The 17139-nt window shown below is 45.1% G+C and overlaps 1 protein-coding gene across 2 annotated transcripts in view; it reads left to right on the top strand.

Annotated features, from left to right (window-relative positions):
• The first annotated feature begins 1797 nt into the window (after positions 1-1797).
• LOC111934942 (contactin-6) overlaps positions 1798-17139 on the top strand; it is a 124670-nt gene continuing 109328 nt past the window's right edge. The window contains exon 1 of one of the 2 annotated variants that reach the window (XM_086846915.1): positions 1798-2205. The gene's annotated coding sequence lies outside the window, so the exon portion shown is untranslated. The remainder of the gene's footprint in view (positions 2206-17139) is intronic. The other variant, XM_086846914.1, reaches the window with a different exon arrangement.

The raw sequence follows: 17139 nt of genomic DNA, 5'->3' as shown, positions 1-17139 counted from the left end.
CAAAAAGAAAACTCAGATGTTCAGAAGCTCAGCATTCAGCCTCTGAACTTTTACAGTCTTTGTTGAATGAGAAAAAAAAAATGAGACCATGGAAAGATTTGGGTTGGGAGGGACCTTAAAGCCCATCCAGTGGTCCCATGCCATGGTGGGGACCTTCCACTATCCCAGGATGTTCCAAGCCCTGTCCAGCCTGGTCTTGGGCACTGCCAGGGATCCAGGGGCAGCCCCAGCTGCTCTGGGAATTCCATCCCAGCCCCTGCCCACTCTCACAGCCAGGAATTCCTTCCCATCCATATCCCATCCAGCCCTGGAAGCCATTCCCTGTGTCCTGTCCCTCCATCCCCTGTCCCCAGTCCCTCTCCAGCTCTCCTGGATCCCTTTCAGGCCCTGCAAGGGGTTCTGAGCTCTCCCTGGAGCTTCTCCTCTCCAGGTGAGCACCCCCAACTCTCCCAGCCCGGCTCCACAGAAATCTTGAAATGAACAATTACCCTTTTGAAGAGTTGTTCCTAAAATATCTTTTTTTTTTTTTTTTTACATTCTCAGTTGGAAACTGAAAAGCTTTAACAGCATTAATTTCCTCAGCAACTGAAAAATTCTGTTCCCAGTCTTGTTTGATAAAAATGCATAAAGAAATTCTTTTATTTTGACATAGAAAAGGCTAAATTTTTAATAAAAAATTAAAATTGGCTACAAGAAGCTTGGGTTAATCTGTTGCAAGCAACTTTTAGTCTATTTACTCTTGATACCACTTAGAAAAAGCCCTGTAATTATTTAAAAGAAAATTTTAATGAGGAAATACCTAAAATTCCATTTTAAATTTTATTCCTAATTAAAAATGGAGCTGCTAATTATAATGCCTATCTCCTTTAGAAGGTGCTGCAAGGCTTAATTAATTGTCGGTAAAGCTCATTTGAGAAGCTCACAGGATGGAAGTGCAAAATTGTTTATGTTAATCAGGAGGAGGCTCGGAGAGCTCTGAACGGGGCTGGCAGGGGCTGCTGGCACCTGTGGGCACATTCCAGGAGGTGCCACCTCCTGCTGTCCCCATTTCCCAGCCCAGGAGCCGACCAGGACAGCTGAGGTGCTCCCAACTCATCAGAGAGGTCTCCAGGAGAGCTGGAGAGGGATTGGGGACAGGGATGGAGGGACAGGACACAGGGAATGGCTCCCAGTGCCAGAGGGCAGGGATGGATGGGATACTGGGAAGGAATTCCTCCCTGGGATGGAATTCCCAGAGGAGTTGGCCCTGGACCCCTGGAAGTGCCCAAGGCCAGGCTGGAGCAGCCTGGGACAGTGGGAGGTGTCCCTGCCATGGCAGGGGTGGCTCTGGATGAGTTTTAAGGTCCTTCCAACACAAACCACCCTGGGATTCAGTGATGAATTCAAGTAACTTTCCTCACTAAGAGAAGGACTCTCCCCTGCCCAACTCCGCCTTCTCTCTGCTGAAGCAATCCCAAGAGGGAAAATGGAAATCCAAGAAGGTTTGAAGTTCAGAGTTTAAGTCTGTGCTACTTTAGACCAGCAAGTCTCCCCTCCCTTTTTTTAAAAATGTGTTTAGCATGTCCCATGGGAAGGGGCAGCTGAGTGTCCGCAGGGGTCACTCAGTGCTGGGGGCAGCTCCCACCCCACGAGCTGAACCTCACAGAGCTCAGGACACCATGGTGGGGACCAGGACTAAACAAAACTATTCCCACTCCTGTTCTAAACCTAAACCCGTGCAGTGACCCAGTTTTTGAGGAGAGAGGTTTGTGATTACCTGACAGGAGCTCATATTTGTACGAGAGGAACAGCAAGAGCACATTTAATCTTTCATGCTCCGCTCTGACAGCTGCGCTTTCGCTCGCTCAGCTTTCTTGAAGGATGAGCGAGGCAGAGCTAATTTTTATACATCCCAAATTTCCAGACAGGGATATGCACAAACTGTAGGAGCTGTTTATCTGATTGAGGCACTAATTGTGTGGGTCCTAGCTGGAGCAGCGCGGGGAAGGCAGCGCATTTCACGCTTAATACCAGGGAAGAGACACGCAATGCTCAGTGGATAAAAGGCTCGTGGTCCCAGCTGGGAAAACAGTTCCATTATCTCCCAGCTGCATAGACCTTCCATACGGCTCCGTTCTGCCTCGCTGAACACTCTGCCTTGCTGAGAGCTCCAAACAGTCCTGCAGAAAATTGTGGAGATCCTGAGACATCTCCCTGCTCGGAGCTGTAAGTACAGAATCGTGCTGGCTGCTGCAGTGGGGATGGAGCTGGGGAGCTGCGTTTGCCGGGCTGGGTTTTTATCCTTCCTCACTCATTTCCATTTGCATAAGGGGGAGAGAAGGGGGGAAAAATTCGCTGCTTTATTTCTTCTGCGTGCCTGGAAATGGCTGATGCTCCAAACGTGCGCGTTCTGGGCAGAAAAGGACGTGTAGGATGAATTTGTATGCGAGTGAGGGCTGAGGCAAGCAGAGCCCAGACTGTGCTGGCCATGGGCACCACAGGTACCTTGCTGAGGCTCTCACAGCTCCGTGCTGCAGTGAAACAGGCACCACAGAGCATGACACTGCTAATTCTGGCACTTCCAGATGACTTTCCACAGCGTGTTAAAAGCTGAAGTGGGTAACGAGAGCCTAACCTCATTTCTGCCAGCTGAAGGTGGAAAAGCAATAAACGTAAATCTGCAGGAAAATGTAGACAACTCCTAGAAAGAAAGTTTTTCCCTGTTGCTCATTTGAATCATCAGAGGAAAATATAAAGCAAGTTCACAGCCTGTGCTGAACTTTGGGTCTGCACCCAAAGAGCTGCAGGAGCGTTAGTTTGGATATTGTTATTTATTTACACTGCATGATACAGCTTTAAAGGATATGATATATCCTTTTTCAAAAGTTTGGGAAGTCTGTGCTTCCAGAGGCAAGTGCTAGAACTTTCTGTTAGATCAGATATTCCCAGGGTGTTTTTGGGGTAAATCCTTGGATTCAGACAGTTGTTGCATGTGGAAAGGGGCTCCTCCAGCAGCTTTTGCAGGAGCAGGATGTTCCAAGCTGACAATTTCCTGCAGCACTTATGGAGCTGAATGATCAAGCAAGATGCAAACACTCTGTAAATAACAGTTACTTTCCTTTCATCAGCACTGCAACCCTTTGCAGATAAATATTGTGAGTTAAAAATCCAAATATTTACTCCAGTGAAGTAGCCTTTCCACCTCCTCCCCTTTTTCTCCCCCAAAGAGAGGAGACTTGTCACTTCCACAGGAAGTTCTGAAAGTTCAGAGAATTTTTCTGTGTGTGCCACTAAACCCTGCAGTGTTTGTAATTCCAGGCACCACGTCCCCACAAATAACCCATCTCCATCAGCCAGCTTTGCCTGTGGTGCTCCAGAGGCACAGTGTCAGTGTTTCACATTCCAGAAGTCTCTGCTTCACAGGTTTTATGACACTAAAAAGTCCCAAATCAGTACCTCTATGAAGTTAGCAACAACCATAGATCACATTTTATTGTGTAAAAAAGAAAAATAAAACCCCCCAATGTTTGCAGCTGTGGGTTTCAGATGCTGGTGAGGTACTGCTGGCCACGGATTACAAGTTTTACCTTCCATGCTGAGGATAAAATTATAAATAATCCATAACAACTTAAGTGCTTTAAATCAAGCAGGACCCATGTCTCTTTTCCTTTGCTTCCAGCTTTATGGCCACTATTAAAAAGGTTTGTGATGCATAATAAGATACCCTAAAATTAATTTCTTGCCATTGAAGCAAGTCTTTTCCTCACAGAACAAGGTGCCAGTGTGCCCAAGGGGCCTTAAAACACAAAGCTGGGTGGCTCAAAACACTATTTGTGTTTGAACTAATTTTCATTAGAAGATATTTTGTGAGTATGTGGGAATAGATCAGCTCTATGAAACAGCATCAAATTTGTATTTCCCTCAAAAACAATGTTAGCTGCACGTTGCTACAATATTCCTTCTGTTAAAAACTGAGTTTATTGCAGGAAATTGCCACAGGTTGGCCTCTGCTCACCTTCCTCAGGGACAAAGAGACACAAAAACCATCTTAATGGTGCCCTGCTTGTCCCCAGGCTCTCACCCTGTCTCTGGAGCAGGGGAGGCTCTTGCAGAGGAGGAAAACCAGCAAACCCTGGTCCAAAAAGTCATTTACTCCTTCTTCCCAAAGGCTGCACTCAGAGCTGGCCATAACTCCGTGCTTGGGCAAGTTGCAGCCTCGTGTGGTCGGGAGGGAATCTCTCCAGGAGAAGTGGAGACACAAAGAAATTCAGGCACAGTTTTACAGCTACAACTCCCTGAGGGGTAAAAACCATCCCTGGGACACAATAAAAACCCCCAGGCACAGCAGAATTCAGGTGATTAAGTGACCTCATTTGCATCCAAAAAAAAACGATCAGGCTCCACAAATCTAAATACTTCTTTACACAAAGGTTTTCCACAGGAGCAGAGTATGCAAGGAAAAAAACACCTTAAAAAGAGAACAAAGCATCTTCAAGTGCCCTACTGACAGATAACAAGAACAACCCCAATGGAAACAGATCAGGGCACTTCACAGTTCTCCATCTTTCAGAGGGAAAAAAACCACACACAAGTGTGAGACAGAGCAGCAGAGGTACGGAAACCCTACCTGGAGCTAGGAAAGTGCTAAACACACCAGGTCAGCACAGGCTAAGGAGCCAGCAAGATGTTTTTGCACAAAATACCCTCATGGGGACTTGAACTCATCGGTTTCAGAGGCTGGAGGAGAAGCAGTGAGGAAAAGCTGGAATTTTTCCATACCTCAGCTCTAAGCTCTGTCCCCTCCTCCAAGAAGCTCCTGGTGCAGAATCTCCACCCGTGGCTTTTCCTGGTGGATGAGGAGCAGCTGGTCAGCACTTCCTGCTGCTTTTGTTCTTGAGGGCAAAGGGCCTTCTTCCCAAATCCTTTGAGACCCCAAAAATGATTGATCATGGGTTGATGATGGTTATGGCAGCCTTCCAGTGCCTAACCAGCTCCAGGAGAGCTGGAGAGGCACTTGGGACAAGGGATGGAAGGACAGGATACAGGGAGTGGCTTCCCACTGTCCCAGGGCAGGGATGGATGGGATATTGGGAAGGAATTGTTCCCTGGGAGGGTGGTGAGGCCCCAGGATGGAATTCCCAGAGCAGCTGGGGCTGCCCCTGGATCCCTGGCAGTGCCCTAGGCCAGGATGGACAGGGCTTGGAGCACCTGGGACAGTGGAAGTGTCCCTACACAGGGGATGAGATGAGCTTTAAGGTCCCTTCCAACCCAGGAAATTTCATTATTCTACACTCTTATATCTTTATTCATTTTGGGAATCGTTGTGTTTTGGGTTTCCTGCAAGAGTTAAAACTCCAGAGCACGCAGTGTTCAGAGGAACCACTGAGAGAGAGGGATGGGGAGGAAGGAGCTGGGGAGAAGAATAATTTCCCTCACTTAGACCCTTGGATGTATTTTCAGCCTATAAAGACCAGAAGGAATGGGCCAAGTGAGTCAGAAAGGCAGTTTGTTTTATTAAAATTCCTGCCAGCATCTGCTGCAAAGCTCTTGTTAAAAGAGATGGAAAACATCAGAAAGATGAGAGAAGCCATGTTCTGTCCTTGTTCTTTACACAACACAATAATATGGAAGGGAGTGTAATTGGTTTCCCAATAACTGCTTTTATTGGTTATATCCAAGCACAAGTGGCCCAGGTACACAAAAACCCTCCCAGGGTTCCGATCCCAGCTCCCAACAGAGGCAGCTCAAACAAATAAGAACATTCTGTCTACTTTTCCTACAATAAATCCTTACTTCTCTTCAGGATACCCTGATGTCATCACCAATAAGATCCTTTTTTTTTTTTAATAAGATTCTTCAGGAAAAAAAATAAATATATTTGGTAATGAATTCAGCTCTCCCATGGCTGCAACCAAAACATGAGGATCCCAAATCCCTCTTTGTGGTGATGCCTGCAAGGAATCTTTTATTAAAATTCTCTTATTAAACTTATCTCTTATTAAATGGGGGAAGACTGGCTGGAAAACAAGGATACTCTGCTGTAAAAAGCAGTGTAAATATCAAGTGTGTACCTTTGAGCAGCACCTGGCTTGAATTCCCATCCCTGTGGTTCACACTGGGAATGCAGAACCTGGCTGGGATGAAGTTCTGCACCAAGTTTCTCACTGAAATGAATGAATTTTCAGTCATTTAGTGATTATTTCTGCTTCAAACACACCTTTTCTTTGGGAATTGGAAGTTTCACCACATCCCACTGCCCGGTCCATTGTAGGGTCAGGACGTCAGGAATGGGCCTGCCTGGATCACAAAGTGCTTGGCACTGTTTCTGAAACCCTGGTGCACTTCAGCAATTTAAATCCAATTCTCCCAGACATTCCCTCACCGAGTTTGATGTGTGCAGAACACGAGTGGTACCTTTGGTGAGAGAAATGGGGATTAAAAGCACAGAAGTTTCTGCAACTTCATCTCTTGGAGCAGTTTCTGATAATCCTACCATGAAATTACAAAACCAGCGGGACCAGAGCAAACCTCCCTGGAAATTGTACTCCCTCCATTTGTAAAGGAAGCCAGATAAGGTGTAGATTTTTATCAGCTAAATGAGAGAGCTGTGTCACGTGGAGTAGCCAATATCCCACCCCTCAGCTGCAAACCCAGAGTTTGGGCTGGTGTGCAGTGGATCCGTGGATCCCTGCCTTTCCCAGGCTGCTGCAGCTTCCAAGGAGTTTGTCCTTGAGCCAAGGAAAGAAAAACAAAACCAAAATTCTCCACGGAGCCACACTGGGCACCCACACTGTGACCTCCAGCAGAGCTGCTGATTCTCCCTCGTGCCTCAGTTTCCCCTCTCTGATTTACCAGCTAGCAGCCACCATTCCAGCTATTCCTGCAGCTTTAGAGTGGGATAACCCTGGCTGGTGACAGCTGGGAGCTGTTTTACCCATGGCACTGTCACTTGTCCCTGGTACCGCAGCATCCAGACTCTCCTCACACTGATTCTGCTAATTCCCTTAATTTACCCACTTAGCCCCAGATGGGTTTGTTTTCCTTTGGCTGATAATAGCAGGGAAGCTCTGCAGTCCCCAGCGAGGGAATTTCTGTCCCAGAAATTGTTTTGTCTGCTGCTTTAGCGGGAGCACTTGGGCTGCACAGCGGGTTAGAGGTTTTACCCCTGTTAAAGTCACTTAAACTGCCACCTTTCCCTCAGCACTGATCTCATTAGAGGTGACACATTGCTGCAGCCTCTCCACAGAGGTCACCCAGCCCTTTCTGGAGCTATCACACAAAGCTAAAAGCCATAAATATTATCTTTAACCCTCTCCTTTCCTGTCTGACTCCAAAACCACTGGAGGTGTAGGTCTAATTTCTTCCCTGAACACACTCTGGCTCCTCTATTCCACCCAATCCATGAGTTAGGTTTGTGCTTTCAGTCCTGGCTCAATCTTCCCACCCCAAAATCCAAATAAATACCGATATTTGGTATAAAACTCTAATGCCTGGGCAGCTGTATTCCCATCTGTCTGTGAGGGCAGAGACACAGGGGAAAGACTTGTCAGAGGGATCTTCCACTTACAAGGAAAATCTTTGTTTCCTACATCATTGAAATAGGAGCAGTTATTCATGAATTCCTCTGCAAAAGCCTGGCCAGTGAAAGGTGTCCCTGCCCACAGCACGGGGTTGGGACAAGATTATCTTTTATGGTCTTTCCCAATCCAAAGAGTTCTGTCATTCCCTGAAAAACTTTACATGAAAATAAACAGACTCCTTATTTAGGGAGAGAATTCTTGTAGAGCTGAGTGTACTCTAAATATTTGTTGTTGATGTTTAAGAACTGAGCAGATTTTGAGCAGGATGAAGTCAGGCTGGCACCTGAGCCAGCATTCCCAGGAAAAACTCCTGTCCCAGGCTGGAGGTGGGATGGATTGGAGTTCCCATCCCTGGAGGTGTCCAAGCAGGGCCTGCAGGTGGCACTCAGTGCTCTGGGCTGGGGACAAGGTGGGGATGATGGTCTTGATGATCTCAGAGGGCTTTTCCAAGCTCAGTGATCCTGGGATTCTGAGAAATGGCCCTTGCTCAGGTGGGGCTCCCTGAAACCGAGTCCAAGCCGTGTCCTCAGCACACTCCTGCTCAGGTCCCCTCTGTTCCCTGTGTGCTGAACACAGAGCTATAGGTTTAATGCACCATTTGACTGTTTTTTCTATATTTTTTTCCTGCCTGTTAATAGGATTATCCACCCCCTGTGCTGCTGCCATGGCCCAAACACAACTCAGTGCTGCAGTTCTGTCCTAGCCATGGTGCCAGTGCTGCTCCATCCCCTGCTGCCCCTCTCCAGGTCTGATTCCAGCTGAGACATCACCTCAGCTTTTACTCAGCTGCCTGAAGCAAGGGAGAATCCTGGCTTAGGAACCTGCTCACAGTTGCTGCAGTTCCAGCCAGGAATAAACTGTTCTTAACCTAAATACTCCTCTGAGGACACTGAGCTTGGGGGAAGCAGCATAACTGTGCTGGATCTAGTGCAAGCAGGGATAAGTGAGCCTGGACATGCTGGATAACTTGGGAAAGCAGCTGGAAAGAGAGGGGAGGGAAAGGGGAGCAGTGGTGAACGCAGCTGAACAATAATGATCACTTTAGACTGTAGTAAATGCAGTGTTTCCAGATAAAACACGGACTCATTGAAGCTACAAAGAATGAAAAGGCTGCCAAAGTGAAAGATTTGTCCAGAGGCAGCCCAAAAAATACCTCAAGGAGAAGGGAAACCCTTTCCATAGTGAGAGGGAGGTGAGGCTGTGCTTGGTGCTGGGCAACCCACAGAATAATTGATATGGCAAATTAAAGAGTGATAAAAGTGATAGAGCAAAGTGGGAAAAGCTCAGTGGAAAAAGAGCTGGTGTGGAGTTAAATTTACAGGGAAAAGATTTTTTTTGCTTTAAAGCAAAATGCCCACTAAGGTGAGCAAGGATCTACCAGTGAATCTTAGGGAAATCTTGATAACAAGAGACTTCAGAGGTGTTTTGGGATGCTCTGAGGAAAGCTGTGGGGTGTGCTGTTTGGAATTATTCTGTACTTGAGGTATTTCAGCATTAATTGTGCAGCTTTACTCAAAGATTACTCATTTTCAAGTTAGTCTTACCGAAGGTGTTGAATAATGGATGATATTAAACTTTGGGTTAGGGATTCAGGGGATTGATTTGGAAGACACAGGTGAGACATCCCCAAAATCAAACTTCTGTCAAAAATTAGCAGAATAAAAGTTACATTTGAAGTACAAGAACTGCGGAAAAAGCACCTTTCTCACTGATTCAGGCAAAATAAAAATGACTAAGCCTGTCACGATTTTACCTCTTTGTCTGGCTGACTTTCTCAGCAAGATTGATTCCAAATCCAGCTAAGCCCTGAAAGGAATTAGCAGGAAACTGCTTTGTTGGAGGATGCTGAGGGGGTGGGTTGAGCAGCCGGGGAAGCAGCAGCAATACCCAAAAATAAACCCCAGCCCTGACTAACCAGGGGGCCCTGTTGTGTTCACTAAAGTATGAGTAAGCCATAAAACCTCTCACTTGAATCCACTGAGGCAAAAGCAATACTTTGAGAGAATAAAAAGCAGGTGAGAAAAGGTTTGTGAGATCATAAAATCTGAGAACACAGAGTGGGAGGGACCTTAGGGATCATCCAGTGCCACCCCTGCCATGGGCAGGACACCTTACACCGTCCCAGGCTGCTCCAAGCCTCATCCAACCTGGCCTTGGGCACTTCCAGGGATCCAGAGGCAGCTCCAACTGCTCTGGGCACCTGTGCCAGAGCCTCCCACCCTCACAGGGAGAAATTCCTTCCCAATATCCCATCCAACCCTGCCCTCCTTCAGCTTAAGCCATTCCCTGTGTTCTGTCTTTCCTTGCCTTTGCACAAAGTCCCTCTGATCCTTCTTGTGGCCAGCAGCAGGAAGGCTTCATCCAGAGAAAGGCCCTGGGTTGGATTCATAGGTGGATTCTGAGTTTTGTGTTTGACTGAATTTATACAAATATATGCATATATATATTGAAAGTAGAAGAACTTTATAAAGCAGAAGTTCTGCAGTCATGCTTATTCCATACAGAGACCTGTAATAAAAACTCCTGACCCTTAAAGCATGGAGGTGAGGCACAAAGAATCTGTTATTCCTGGTGTTAATTAGCATTATTCTATCCAGAAGTGTCCAAAGCCAGGCTGGACAAGGCTTGGAGCACACTGGGATAATGGAAGGTGTCTCTGCCCATGGCAGGGCTGGAATGAGAGGAAATTTAAGGTCCCTTCCCACTGAAACCATTCCAGGATCCTGCAGGGCAGTTTGGAGCAGCATCACTTGTGCACCTGATGCAGGGGGAAGCTGAGGCAGCAATATTTTACCCTCTGTGCCCTGGTGATGGATGGATGGATGATGGATGGATGGATGGATGATGGATGGATGATGGATGGATGATGGATGGATGGATGGATCGATGGATGGATGATGGATGGATGGATGGATGGATGGATGGATGGATGGATGATGGATGGATGATGGATGGATGATGGATGGATGATGGATGGATGATGGATGGATGGATGGATGGATGGATGGATGGATGGATGGATGATGGATGGATGATGGATGGATGATGGATGGATGGATGGATGATGGATGGATGATGGATGATGGATGGATGGATGGATGGATGATGGATGGATGGATGATGGATGGATGGATGGATGGATGGATGATGGATGGATGATGGATGGATGGATGGATGGATGGATGATGGATGGATGGATGGATGGATGATGGATGGATGGATGGATGGATGGATGGATGGATGGATGGATGATGGATGGATGATGGATGGATGGATGGATGATGGATGGATGGATGATGGATGGATGGATGGATGGATGGATGATGGATGGATGGATGGATGGATGGATGATGGATGGATGGATGGATGATGGATGGATGATGGATGGATGATGGATGGATGATGGATGGATGATGGATGGATGGATGGATGATGGATGGATGATGGATGATGGATGGATAGATGGATGGATGATGGATGGATGATGGATGGATGGAGGGATGGATGGATGGATGGATGATGGATGGATGATGGATGGATGATGGATGATGGATGGATAGATGGATGGATGGATGGATGATGGATGGATGATGGATGGATGGATGGATGGATGGATGGAGGATGGATGGATGATGGATGATGGATGGGTGGATGGATGGATGGATGGATGGATGGATGGATGGATGGATGATGGATGGATGATGGATGATGGATGGGTGGATGGATGGATGGATGGATGGATGGATGGATGGACAATGGATGATGGATGGATGATGGATGGAGGACAGCAGATCATGACCCATGGGCAGCAAACTTTCCCTGCAGTCCCACCCTCGTGTCTGCTCCCATCTCAGCTCAGGCCTTGCCGGTGGTTGAGCACCAGGCCACAGCCTGTGCGATCACCCACTTCAATAATCAGTGTCTGCTCTGATGAATTACAGCCCAGGCTGGGGATGCCTCAGAATAAATGAGCTGGGATGAAGGGCGTGACAGGTAACAAAGCATTTGTAATGGGCTATACAGACATTAAATGCAAAATAAAAAGGGGCACTAAAATATGTGTTAAAACAATCATAAATAAAGCTGAAATCTGTTTAGGTCTTGGTTGCTGTCCTGGCATGAGAGACTGAAAATTAACCTGGCTCTGTATAAATGCAGGAGGGTGTCAGGGAGGTTCTCAGGTCACTTGTGCTGCCACTCTCCAAGCTTTGGGCCATTTGAGGGGGTTGTTCCTCCTGTCACGGTGCAAGTTTGGGTTATCCCCACCTGCTGTACCAAAGCCTGCCCAGGCTGGCCATGGACAGACAACAAAAGGTGTGAGAGGTGTCTCCAGGAAGGTCTCAGAAGATGCTGCTGCACCAAGCAGCCCCCAGGGCTCTGGGTTAAACTCCTGCCTAAATCTGCACTTACACCCAGGCTGGGCAGGGCTTGGAACAACCTGGGAGAGTGGGAGGAGGAGCTGATCTCACACAGGGATGGGACAAGGACATCTCTAGGCTGTTCCCAGGAATTTACATTCTTCAGAGAAGTTTCTCGTGGCTACACTGTTAAAAAAACCCGTAATGGATGTTTCTGTTTTGCTTTTATTTCAGTGTTTTGGAGGAGCAGTAATGCTTTGGGTAAAATTCAAATCAATGCAAACCTCATAAGCCAATAAAATTTTATAGATGGTTATCCAATATGTAATTTGTTACACAATTTCTCTGTGGCTTCTGTTTATTGAGACATAAAGACTTTGCTTTTTTTAAGGGAGATTTTATGTGAGGAGGGCATAAGAGGGAATAACCTTTCATACCTATTGTGCCATAAACTAAATTACTCTTAACCCAAACCATTTATCTTGTGGTGGCAGCCTAATGAGACCAAAGGAAACAGAAACAAACTGCCTGGAATTTTCTTGAAGGGACAATTTTTATTTCCATCAAGCCTGTAGCTTCCCAGAATGGCCACATGGATGTCACAATTGATAATATCAGATAATATAATAAAAAATAATCCAAGGAAATGATGAGGATATAAAGCTTGGGACAGAGAATAAGTGTAGAAGAGATGTTATGGTGTAGTTGCACACTCTGCTTATTTCCTGGCAGGAGTTTCCTGCTGGATGTGAGTAAAGGAGGGAAGGGAAGGAAATCTGAGCTGCAGCCTGGGGGCTGCTCGAATAGAGATCAGCATGGCTTTGGTGATTTGGATCAGGAGGGCTGGAAAAGCTCTCAGCAAGAATGATTCCCACCCTGGTGAGGAAATTCACTGCAATGCCTGGTGCTCATGACTAGGATGTTCTCGCTCTAATACAAATTTTCTCTTTGCAATATCCTTTGGCCTGTACACAACATCCTTTTTTCCCGGTGCAATTTCAAAGCAAAGGAGCAAAGCTTGGGAGCAGATGCGACTTTTCTTTTTTATGTTTCATTTTTTTTGAGCCAGACACACAAACATAAAAGGAGCTTTACTCAGTAGGTCCTGCTTGAGGTACGAGTGCACTGACCCAGAGATACACACAGAGTAAAAGCCTATTTGAGGCTGTCTCATAAGTTAAGTGAAGCTCCAAGTCTTTGGAAAGCTGATCTAAATTGTGCTGAAATCAGTGGGATGTGTTTCCCTTTCCCAGGACTGGGTCAGCCCTGGCATGCTGCTTATCAGCTCCGTTAATTCCTGGGTGATTTCCCCTCCACAAAACACATTTGTGGCTGTGGGGTTTGCCTGAGAACAGGGATTGAAGTATGTGGTGATGGACTTGCTCTCTGATGAGGACTGATTTGCCTGTTAAAGAAAGAAAAGCTAAAGGCAGTGGATCCCTTCAGACCCCAAACTTGCTATTTTTCCCTTAAAGGATGACAGATTTTTGTGAGAGGAGCAGACCAAGAGAGGAATAGAAATAATCTCTGTGTTGCTCTTAGCATAGAACTGGTGAAAAAAATGGGTTTGTGTCACTATGAGGTAACAACATTGTTTTATGTGTCACGGGAAAAAGAGAAATAGTCCATTATTTAGATCAGCACCAGTAAATGGATGTTTTTAAGACTGAAAAGCGGGGCCATCTCTTTCTTATCACCTCCATTCAATCTCCTAAACTCTTGCTGAACCTGTAACAGAGCCTGGGCTGTGAGAGAGAGCGAGCCAAGGCTCAGAGTGACACAGAGTGACACCAGCAGGAGCTATTAGAGGAATTTATGAGCACAATCAGACATGGGCATGACAAGAAGTTGGGGAAGCTCTGCAGTATCCCAGGAAACAATCTGCATTATTAAGAGCAGAACTCCAGGGAAGGTGTGATGAGCTTGACAAAGTGCAGACCCTTCACTTCGGGATCCTCCTCAAAGCCTCTTCCTCAAAACCAGAAACATTTTTAAGTCAGTCAGAGACCAAACTCTGTTTTGAGGTTTTACCACTGCAGTTCCAAGGAAATGTGTAGGAGCTCGTTGATGGAGCAGCTTTGCAGGGATGTGAGGCTGAAAATGAGGCTCTTACAATGTTTTTTCTGCCGTTGTTGGGATGGGTTTGGTAGTCCTGGGGCAGCACCAGGTTGGGTTTAGTGGCTCTGAACTGGTGTCAGTGTTGGTGTGAAACTGGGCTGAACCTTCCTGAAATGGGGCACATTTCAACTTCCTGAGTGTTTAAACAAAGACTTGAAAAGGAAACTTCATTGTTAAATATTGTAGGTCCTTGTCCCATGGAAATGTTCACCAGAGGGGAAGGAAAGATGTGATCATGGGGGTTTCACTGCTCAGGTTTACCAATCAAACTGTTTAAAAAAGGATTTATTTTTTTTTCTTTTAATATGTAGCCCAGATTCAGCAAATCACCTAAATCCATCCTTTGCACTTGATATGAGAGTGATCCTATAGCAAAGAATGCACCCAAAAATATGTTAATTAGCAATTTCTGCTATGGAGCAGCCATTCCACAAAGCTGGCTTTAGATAGACCCTGAAGCAGGGAGCTTAAATTCCAAGGACCCCTTAAATTGAATGTTTTCCTTGAACAAATCCTTGTTTTTCTCTGGAATATTTGCAGTGTTAAATCACCAGCCTCCAGTTTTGAAGGCATTTTATCTTGGGCACATTAAAAAATGAAGGGGAAATATGGGATGTTGACTTGTTTTGTTTTGATTACTGTGGAAAATGAGTGATTCCTTGATAATGAATGCACTCGTGGATTTCTTGGGACAGAACTTTTTTATTTTTCATGTTCTAAATGTAATGATTTTGGCTTAAAACAAAGGACAACTTTTGTAAGAGGTTTAGTGAAATAATGTGCTTTAGTAGAGACCCCAAAAGGCAAAAGTTGTTTTTGATAAGGGATAAAGGAATGATAAGAGCATGAGGAATGCTATGAAAAGACAGATTTTTATATTCTTCAATTCTGCTGAACCAACAACTGTAAGAGTTTACAACAGTTTGATGCAGGAATGAAACCAGAGAAATTTCAGGATTTTGTGCCACCACAAAAACCCAGCCAGGGATGGATTAAGGAAGCAGGAACTGCTTGGGAAGTAGACAGAAACAGGATATAAACATGGAATGGAAAATACAGAGCAAGGGGATGAAAGGGGAAGGAGAACCAGCTAAAGATGAGGTGAATTTTCGTTGAATGTTAATAACGATATTCAGACCCTCAGGATTTTTCACTCTGCAGATTTCTCTGGTTAATTGTGTTTTCCCTGCACTTTTCTGGGTGCTCAGGACCTTGGTGGTGAGGGATGGGAAAAATTCCCCAGCACCCCGTTGTAATTTGGGCATTTAATCAGAAAAACCCTTTGCATCAGGACGTGCCAAGTGCTCCTCAGAACAGCCTTGGGTGAGACAAAGCTTAATTCACTTTTTCTTTTCTGTGTTATAACAGATCGTTTGGCATTGTCTCCTCTCAATTATTCCCTGTGATTCCAACAACACATTTTGGTGCATAAAGAGAGTGGAAATGAAAGCACTGAATAGAAGGGGATAAAAGAGGCTCCTTGGAGAGCTGATGTTAAAAGGCAACAGGTGAAAGTCCTGTTAGATTTCAGTGTCCAGTTTAATGGAAACAAAGCAGGAATGAAAAGGAAGTTCTGCCTCTGGGATAAAAACAGCACACTGCCAGGAAAAATCTCTTGCTAAATATTTATACCCAGTCCTGGCCTTTCATGGCCCTTCACGTTTTTGAATTTTAGAATTGATTTATTTCGAATAACTGCATACATAAATAAGTGCATCCTAAATATATCTCTCTGTGTATTAGGAGAATCTAAGTAAAATTAATATTCTTATCATAAAACAGATAAATTTAAGGAGTTCTTCTTACAAATATATTTGGTTCTGGTTCCCAGCTGGTGCAAATTTGCATTTTTCCATGAAGGTCAAAGTTTTCCTACTCTCACCCTGGAACAGCCAACCCTGTTCACCTGCTAAAAATCCAGAACACCTCCAGAATTGCAAGTTCAAGTTCTTTAGTGTACCCAGGAAGGGAAAACATTCCTAAATCCTGATTACTATTCCAGCTAGCATTTTGCTTTTCTAACCTGTTCTGAGTTTGTAGGAATTTGCTGCATATCCAGCAGATGCAAATGCATCAATCCCTGCGTGTGTGACTTGTTTGGAGTGCAGGGCAATTATCCAGGAATAAAATCAATTTCTAACAAATCATCTGCCATGTGCAAAGCGGGACTCTAATAGTAATTAAAGTCATAAAATGGATTAATGTTTATCTCTTTCTTTTACCCACTGGTAAAAACAGCTCATACATGGGTTCTAGGAAAGAGCATGAACTGCAGAATAAATTAATTAATAAACAACATATAATCACAAATCAATTCATTTCGGGCATAGGATTATATCACAATTTTCAAGCAACTTGATACAATTGATTTATGTCTTTTGAAGTGACTTTGAAGTGATTTTGAGGAAATTTAGATGCAAAAATAAAAACATATTTAATGAGTAAAAAGGGAAAAATAGATATGTCTTGTTTCAAGTGCACCAAAACACTCTCTGTAATAAAATGAATCTCTAAAGTTGTACTTCTAGTTAGCTCACATTGACATGTTCTTCTCCAATACACTCAAACACACAGCTCATAACCAAGTTTTCTTTTCAAATCACCAACTTAAATGCAAAATAATAAGTCTGTAAGTTATTCCCTGGCTTGAAACACAACCATCTTCTCAAAATCAAAGCAGTGCTTAATATTAAAGTTGTTAAAGAAGGACATGGCTATTTATATTTGTTAAACCCTAATAACTCCATCATTTTAATTGAGAGCAGTGGACCTTCCATTCACTCTGGGCAGTGAAGCCTTCCCAATTTCCAGTCCTTGTGCTCGCTCCTCCCTGCTTGGCTGGTGTGGAGCAGCCTCAGAGCATCCCTGTACCTGCCCAGCCCTGCTGGGGATCCCTCTGCTCCTCCCTCTTCACCCAAACCCTTCTGCATTTTCCGTGGGCATCCTTCAGGAACTCCAGCTTTTCTCCTTGCCTGTTGTTTAAAGGATTTCCTCCTCTTCCTCTCCTGCCTTGCCCCAGCTCTTGAGCTGCAGCAGAAGAGGTCAGTCATTGGTATTCCTCTGCCCATCTCCAGATCATCTGGAAACCTGTCTCGACACTAAAG

This window comes from Cyanistes caeruleus, chromosome 11 (genome assembly GCF_971803275.1).
Source record: "Cyanistes caeruleus chromosome 11, bCyaCae1.hap1.1, whole genome shotgun sequence".
Taxonomy (NCBI): domain Eukaryota; kingdom Metazoa; phylum Chordata; class Aves; order Passeriformes; family Paridae; genus Cyanistes; species Cyanistes caeruleus.
Note: the sequence above shows the minus strand (reverse complement) of the source record. Positions and strands in the feature narration are given on the sequence as shown.